Source organism: Amblyomma americanum, chromosome 1, assembly GCF_052857255.1.
Source record: "Amblyomma americanum isolate KBUSLIRL-KWMA chromosome 1, ASM5285725v1, whole genome shotgun sequence".
Lineage (NCBI taxonomy): Eukaryota > Metazoa > Arthropoda > Arachnida > Ixodida > Ixodidae > Amblyomma > Amblyomma americanum.
Window position 1 is genome coordinate 554044108 of NC_135497.1, and position 9020 is coordinate 554053127.

A 9020-nucleotide genomic window follows, 5' to 3' on the forward strand; every position below is an offset into this window, starting at 1 on the left:
GCTTCGGCTGCGAGCAACGGCCCACTTCATTGCGGAGGCAACGCATGCGGACAGGAGCTCCCAGGCGCCGCCCATGGATGGCACCAGAGGCCGCGGCTCATCATCATCATAAACTTTTTCCTCCGCCGCGAGCTCCCGCTATTCATATCGGCATCAGCTCTAGCGTTTTGTTGCTGTCAGAGGCACAGGTGTTAGTTGCAGCTTTCGCGTGCTGCTGCGGAGCGTTGTAGTTTTAGCACGATAAGGAAAGCACCTTAATAGCTACACGGCTGGGAGTTTGCTATCGAACACGGCAAGCGTGCGGCGGACAGGAAATTCGACGTAGCCGAGAAGTGCGTCCGACGATGGTGCAAGCAAAAGGATGCATTGAGGAACACAAGCTGCAAAAAGCGCGCTTTCTGATGCAAGCCATGCAAGTTTCCTGAACTGGAAGAAGTGCTGCTCTGCTAAGTGATGGAAGCGCGCAACAACGCCTACGCATTGACAGCGGACGTGCTGCGCAACTTCTTGTGGGATGAGCGTGCACCGGCCAGCTCGCAGTGGGAATACACCGCGAGTGGCAATTGAACGTAGAATAAATGCTGCTGATTTCCTCATTGGTGTGTTTTTACTTAAATTTTTTTTCGTAAATCGCGTGTATGGGCAGCACCTCAAAAATTGGCCCTCAAATCTGGAAAAAAAAGTGCGGCCCTTACACGCGTTTATATGGTAGCATAACTGGAGACTTGTTTTTTGGAATTTCTTCTAGGAAGCAGTAATACCTCACAGCGGTGGAAATAAGCTTCTAGTATTTACTCACCTCTAATTTTGTTGTGCAGAATGTATTCATCATGGCTTGTATATGGTTCACGTCATTTAGAAGTTTCAAAACCTTAATCTGCATGTAAATGCATGTAAATGCCACGACGACATTCATAATCTTTTTCTCCTGATATAGGTGCAGTCTCACAAATCTTGGCCTATCTGGCTTGCCTCCCAGGATCGCCTAAATGCCCCTCCTAAAGGCTGTTTCAATAAGTGTCGCACCACCACAAAGCATTCATATTGGACCATTGAATACTGCGCGCAATTATACGAGGCGTTTCAGGGAAGGTGATCACTAATTTTTAGAAATAGGGTTCTTGAGGTAAAGGGAAGCTATTTGCAGCATGGTAATTGCAGTGCTGGCGGACGTCAAAAAACAGGTGAATCATGGTAACTAGTAAAGCTTTTAATTAAATTCGTATAGTTAACTTTTAACTATTATCGATAGGCGGCCGCTTGCAATTAGGGATTTGTAGCCGACCTTTAGTAATAACCACATCTGTTTTTAGAATTTCGAAAATGCGAATTTGCTTGTCGCTACGCGGCAAGATATTCTGGGTTTTCGCGGCGCGTGAAATCGAAACCGCGTGGCCGATGCAGGCATACAGCTGCACCCACAAGCTCGTGTCACTCAAGGGGGCTGTCACGTGGCTATCACTCTTGTCATGTATCGGCAAAGCATATGCTCGCTGCGGGTGCCTTCGGAGCACCTTATCACTTTTCATTGGCGCAGCGCCAGCACACACTTGCATTGTCACGGTGTTCCATCCTGGGCGGGACAGTGCAGACCACATGACAAGGTGACGCGATTTGATTGACATCGCTTTTAGCTCTGCCGCCGGTGCACGGTTTTCAAATGGTGCCAGAAATGGCCCAAAACAGTTGAGCCACAGCGGCGAGGGTAATCGCATTTTCGAAATTTTAAAACCTGCTATGGCTTATTACTAATGGCCGGATACAAATCACTAATTCTAAGCGGGTGCCTATCAGCAATTAATAAAAAGTGAACTATCAAAATTTAATTAAGGACTTTACTAGTTAACATGATTTGCTTATTTTTTGACTTCCGCCAAAACTGATATTACTATGCCGCAAAAAGCTTCCCTTTACCTCAAAAACCCTTTTTTTAAAAACGAGTGATCTCCTTCCCTGAAACACCTGGCATATAGAATAGCCAAGCAAATTAAAAATACAAAATATTTAGGTAGTTTTGATCTCTTATGGAATCAGCCATGAACATTTTGCAATGTGGATACAGTGCATAGAAAAGAACAAGTATTTCATAGAAAAGAGCACGTATTTTTCTACCACAAAATATTTTACAGGGATTTACCCTTTGGGCAATGTGAATTTCAGCAAGAGCTTAAATATGAAATGCTGATGCCAACTGGAGTGTTTAGTAGCTATGGGCATGCAAGCTGAGTGAGGGATGTGCGTTGCCTCTATTCCGCTATGCTCAGAATGGTGCCAGGGGTAAAGTGTAGAATCCCTTTTGTTGACAGTGTTGCAGTAGCCAGGAGGGGGTAAGTGGACAGTGCTGATGGCGCGGTTTTGTTTAATGAGCCATATAAATAGAGCAGGCACTGTACAAGCTAACAGGCAGTTTTATCTGAACATCATATTACAGCGCAGCTGGATCATTTGCAACAGAATGTGATGGTGTGGGGTTCAGATAGGCCTGCAGATAAAATCTGTCTACCTGTATACTTGGGATTCAGGTTAGGTGAATATGCTTTAATGGGCCCCTGAGTTATGCTGCAAAGATGCGTGGCAGAAGTGGAAGACTTAAATGGAGGAGCAGCAGGAGATGGTGGCAAATAAAGTTATGTGATTTACACTTTCCAATAGCTGTTATACTTTTAACAAAGCACTAATGCTGTCATGGAAAGGCAAGACATCACACTTTTGAAAGCTGTAAGAATGTTAGGCCATGTATAGGCTTTAGCAAACTTTGCACTTCTTTATAAAGAATTTTTATAGGAAGCTATAGCATGCCTGCTAAAGAGACCAGTAGCAAAAGCAGCATGAAATTCTTTACCAAACCATACGAAGTGCAAAAGAGAGGTAAATAGAATTTTATAGCCTGCCTGCAAAAAAGCGTTGGTTAGTCTTTAACAAGCCATACAATTGCCTGCAGGCAACTATAGAAACTGAAAAGTAAGCTATAGCCTGCAATTGACAGCGAACAATAGGCCACGTCTTCTATATAAAAAGCCTGTAGCAAACCATACAGATTGCTAAAGAAGTGGAGATATAAGGCTTTAGCCTGGCTGCTACAGAGGTGCATAATTTCTGCCATAGAGAAGTCTTTACCAAGCCATACAATTGCCTGTAGGCAACTATAGAAACTGAAAAATAAGCTATAGCCTGCAATTGAGAGCAAGCAATAGGCCACGTCTTCTATATAAAAGCCTTTAGCAAACCATACAGATTGCTAAAGAAGTGGAGACAAACGGTTATAGCCTGGCTGCTACAGAGGTGCATAAGTTCAGCCATAGAGAAGGCTTTAGCAAGCCATACAATTGCGTGTAGACAGCTATAGAAACTGAAAAATAAGCTATAGCCTGCAATTGAGAGCAAGCAATAGGCCATGTCTTCTATATAAAAGCCTTTAGCAAACCATACAAATTGCTAAAGAAGTGGAGACAAAAGGTTATAGCCTGGCTGCTACAGAGGTGCATAGGTTCAGCGATAGAAGTCTTTAGCAAGCCATACAATTGCCTGTAGACAACTATAGAAACTGAAAAATAAGCTATAGCCTGCAATTGAGAGAGCAAGCAATATGCCACATCTTCTATATAAAAGGCTTTAGCAAACCATACAGATTTCTAAAGAAGTGGAGATAAAAGGCTATAGCCTGGCTGCAACAGAGGTGCATAGGTTCAGCCATAGAGAAGTCTTTAACAAGCCATACAATTGCCTGTAGGCAACTATAGAAACTGAAAAATAATCTATAGCCTGCAATTGAGAGCAAGCAATAGGCCACGTCTTCTATATAAAAGCCTTTAGCAAACCATACAGATTGCTAAAGAGGTGGAGATAAAAGGTTTTAGCCTGACTGCTACAGAGGTGCATAGATTCAGCAATAGAGAAGTCTTTAGCAAGCCATACAATTGCCTGTAGACAAGTATAGAAACTGAAAAATAAGCTATAGCCTGCAATTGAGAGCAAGCAATAGGCCACATCTTCTATATAAAAGCCTTTAGCAAACCATACAGGTGCTAAAAAAAGCAGAATTAAAGCCGTAAGAGCCTATAGCGTGGCTGCTAAAGACAAGCATTGACTGAGCTATAGATAAGTCTATAACAAGCCATACAACTGCATGTAGAGAACTAGAGACCAAAAGACAAATCTTTAGCCTGCAATTGAGACTGATATGTAGGCAACATCATCTATACAAAATCCTTTAGGAAACCATAAAGATTGCTAAAGGAAATGAAAATTAAAGCCATAAGAAGCTATAGCCTGGCCTGCTAAAGCCATAAGAAGCTATAGCCTGGCTGCTAAAGAGAAGCATAGATTGAACTGTAGGTAAGTGTTTAGCAAGACATAAAAGTGCCTAAAAAGTGCTATAGAAATTGTTGAAAATTATGCCTATAAGCTATAGGGAATAAAAAGGTGAACAATGGAGAAGTTTAACTGGCATTAGAAAATGCTTTAGGCACATAATGACATAAAACCATACCAAAAGCTAAAGACACCCATAGCTGTGACTATAGTAAAGGCTAAAGGCAGCCATACAAAATTCTTTAGCTATTTGGGCCAATTTTCTATAGCCGACTATACAAAGAATTTTCTATAGCCGACTATACAAGGAATTTTCTATAGCCGACCATACAATATTTTCGTATGGGAGGCGAGCGCAACGACGAGGAACTCGGTGTGACGTCATGCCAGATGATGCGACGAGCGCGCGAAGCACAGCAACCGTCTCACATATCTCGGTGGGCACCCGAACCGCGCCGTAAAGTAAGGGATAAAGGAGGGACGGAAAGAAGAAAGATAAAACTGAAAATTGAAAGTTGGATTTTGAGGAAAGGCGCGGCTCTGCACAGCGGCGGAACACCTGTGGCTCAGTGCTACTAGTGGCGCATGCGCAGTAGTGACTAGGAAGCGAGATAGAAAATATACTTGGCGAGGCACGCGTCGTGACGTCATGTGCCTCGGAGCACCATCACGGCGAAATCGCAAGTTCGCGGCCAGTAAAGCTTCCGCTTTAAATCCGAAAATTCCCGGGCTCAAACCCGACCGCGGCGGCTGCGTTTTTATGGAGGAAAAATGCTAAGGCGCCCGTGTGCTGTGCGATGTCAGTGCACGTTAAAGATCCTCAGGTGGTCAAAATTATCTCGGAGCCCTCCTCTACGGCACCTCTTCCTTTCTTCTTTCTCTCCCTCCTTTTCCCCCTTCCCTTACGGCGCGGTTCAGGTGTCCAACGATATATGAGACAGATACTGCGCCATTTCCTTTCCCCAAAAATAATTAAAAAAAAAGAAAATTGAAGGTTGGATTTTGAGGAAAGGCGCGGCGCTGCGCAGCGGCCGAACACCTGTGGCTCGGTGCTACCAGTGGCGCAAGAGCAGTAGTGAATAGGGAGCGAGAGAGAGAGGCGCGCGTTGTGACATCAAGTGCCTCCTCGGGGCACCACCATGGCGAAATCGCAAGTTAATAATAATAATAATTGGTTTTTGGGGAAAGGAAATGCAGTATCTGTCTCATATATCGTTGGGCACCTGAACCGCGCCGTAAGGGAAGGGATAAAGGAGGGAATGAAAGAAGAAAGGAAAGGTGCCGTAGTGGAGGGCTCCGGAATAATTTCGACCACCTGGGTATCTTTAACGTGCACTGACATCGCACAGCACACGGGCGCCTTAGTGTTTTGCCTCCATGAAAACGCAGCCGCCGCGGTCGGGTTGGAACCCGGGAACTCCGGACTTAGCCGAGCGCCCTAACCACTGAGCCAAACCGGCGGGTATTTCAATTTTGTAACGTCCGCATTTTCAAGGAATAGCAGCCTCTACGCACGCTTCATATTACGCGACAGCGTATGCTATACAGCCCGATTGGTCGAAAAGCCGTCGGCGTCGTAGTAGTTCCTTACGGCGTGGTTCGGGTGTCCACCGAGATATGCGAGACGGGCATCATTTCCTTCCCTTAAAACCAATTTTGATTTCATTTTCCTTTACTTCCGGCGTTTACCCCGCCATGGTGGCTCAGTGGTTAGAGCGCTCGGCTACTGATCCGGAGTTGCCGGGTTCGAACCCGACCGCGGCGGCTGCGTTTCAATTGAGGCGAAACGCAAGAGGCGCCCGTGTGCTGTGCGATGTCAGTGCACGTTAAAGATCCTCAGGTGGTCGAAATTATTCCGGAGTCCACTACGGCACATCTTCCTTTCTTCTTTCACTCTCTCCTTTACCGCTTCCCTTACGGCGCGGCAGGGACTCCGGAACTGTTTCTTGAGTGGGGGAGGGGGGCAGGACCTCGAGCTTATTTCGTTATTTATTTATTTAATGCTCAATTATACAATAAATTGTATTATTTTATTTTTCACTCCGGAACTTTTTTTAGGGGAGAAGGCAGGAATTCAAGATTATTTTGTTGTTTATTTATTTAATGCTCATTTACATAATAAATTTTATATTTTTAATATTCTTTATTTTTCAATTTTGAAAGGTTGATGCAAACTCCCGAGAAATAGCGTATGGTATTAGAGTATTAATTAAAGTTCGCCCGTATTTCCATGTTCCCATTCTCATTTCCCTCTATTACTCGTTCATCCACTCCCATATTCAGTATTGCATTTCATCTTGGGGAAACACGCATCATTTGATTTTATCTTCTCTGCAAACTATCCAAAATCAGGCAATTCAAATTATCACCTACAGACACTACTCTGTAAATGCCCCTCGTCTGCTCCTATCATACAATATTTTCTTGGTGCCCAAAATAATCGACTACAAATTGTGTACCCTTATGTACAAATCTGTTAGAGATCTACTTTCTTTTTCATTAACTAGCAGTGACCAAAATCCGCGTCGCAACGACACGCGTTTTGCTAATCACAGTAACTTTTTACTCCCTAAACCTAACACTAATTATGGAAAGCAAACAGTTCGTTTCTCTGCCACCACATTATGGAACTCATTACCAGTTAGCATTAAGCAATCATCAAATATCTGTGCCTTTAACTCCGCTCTCCGTCAGTTTTTACAATCCCCCTAATAGTATTTTACATGGTAAATGGTACTGGTTTTGTCATTTATATAATTCTATGATTCGTGTTTTGTATTGGTCTGTACGCTATTAGGTGTGTAATCATTTTTGATTCAAATAAGGGTTTGCATTATTTCTCGTATTTCACTCACTGCTCTTTTTAATGATGCCAACAACTAATTTTTTTTGCATCTGCTGTCTGTATTTCTTTTTTACAATTGTTCTTACAGGAAGTCCCGTCCACAGTCTCTGACTTTGGGACCTCCTTCTGTATTCCAGTGTTTTTCTAATCTTGTACCATAAACATGCAATAAACGAACCTTGAAACCTTGAAACTGTCACGTTGTGGTGACAGCACTCCAGCAGTCAGGAAGACAACGAAAAGGCTTCCAAACGAAACAGTTCAAAGGGGCTGTGAAGGGTGCTCTAATAAAGTTGCGGCATGCCTGGGATATTGAAGCACGCCGCTTTACGAATAGTGTCCAGCAAGAATTTTTTAAATGCGCTTTGTAGAAGCTGAGTTATCTGTAGATAAAATTTGAATTTCAGCGTCTTCGCGCCTTTCCCTCTCCTCTCGTCACTTTTTGCACGCTGGAAGATAAGCGCGCCTTCACCGACCCCTCTCTGCGAGCGGAGCTAAGCGGCTTATTTTCCGCGGCCACAGTAGCTGCCTGATGTCTGAAAGAATCTAACCAATGGCCACCTCTCACCTTGTCTATGCAGATGCGGGGGAGGAGGAGGGTGCGAGCATGAAAAAGTCGTGGGGAAGGGCTCGCCAACTTTGACGCGTGATTGTGGGTCGTCTGCTGCGTGTAGAAGAGTATTATTTGGCTTTGTTTTCATGGCAACGCAGTGCAGTGATTGAGTTAATGTGCTCTCCTCGGAAGGCGTTTCAGAGCCCCTTTAAGGGGCTCACTCGCGCCCACTGCGAACTGAATGCCTCGTTCAGGTTACTCATACACGAAATGCTTTACAACGGGCTACCAAGCCTAGTAGCTCAGCCCCACTGTGCTTTGCATTAAAAGTGTCCTAGAACTGAAGTGTTTCAATTGTCAGAAATCTGACCCAAGTGCAAGCAATTTTATACCCCTGTCACACGGGACTTCTTCTCGGCCTTTGCCGTAAAGTTGTCTTATTGCACTAAAGGAGGAAAACCGAAAAGGAGCAGCGACGCTGCTACACGGCAAATCCAAAGGAGCTAGAACGCGGCCTCCGTGAATGCCAAAAGTCACCGCTGTGTGTGAAGCGGCGCTAGTAACATTATGAAATTAAAGCAGACGGTAGCACTTCAGCTAAGAGTGCTTTCGTTTATGTTGGAAAAAGTAGCTATCACGATAATAAACGAGCGTTCTGACGGTGAGAAACGGATATTTTGAAACAGTTTATTTTTTTTTATCGTTCTCGGTCCGATCACGGTAGGCGCACTTTTCCGTTCGGCTCCTCGTCGTGTTCGAGAAGCGTGCTTTGTTGCTTGTGTCTTTGTGCACACAAGCAAGCTCAAAACACGCACACAGCAAAGAGCAAACGAAGAAAAAACAGCAAAGCGAGATGCGCAAGCACGTGTGTGTCGATGCGGCTGCTGAAAAGCGTTCAAGTCCTTTTTTAGCAGTGTGGATGTCTTTAGTCATAGCCTCCTCTACGGTTGAGTGCACTGTAACGCAAAATTAACTATTAAATAAGATAAATTAGATATTTTTTTACGGTTTAAAAACTAAAAATTGCGTCAATTTTTTATTCTTTGAGCTCGCTAGCTGGCGCTGCCGTATGGGTTGCTCCTTTAAGCAACTTTAAGGCCGCTGACGGCCACCTTTATTGCTACGGACCTTTATCGCAAAGGTCTCGACGCTTTGCCGTGTAGATGCGCGTCACGCGCCTTTGGGGCAAAGGACCTTAATTTCTAAGGCCTTACAAGTGCCCGTGTGACAGGGGTAGACTGGGGGGGGGGGGGGGGCGCTGCCTCCTCTGGAAAAATGTTGGGGGGAGGCGACCGCCCCCTTACCCCCCAC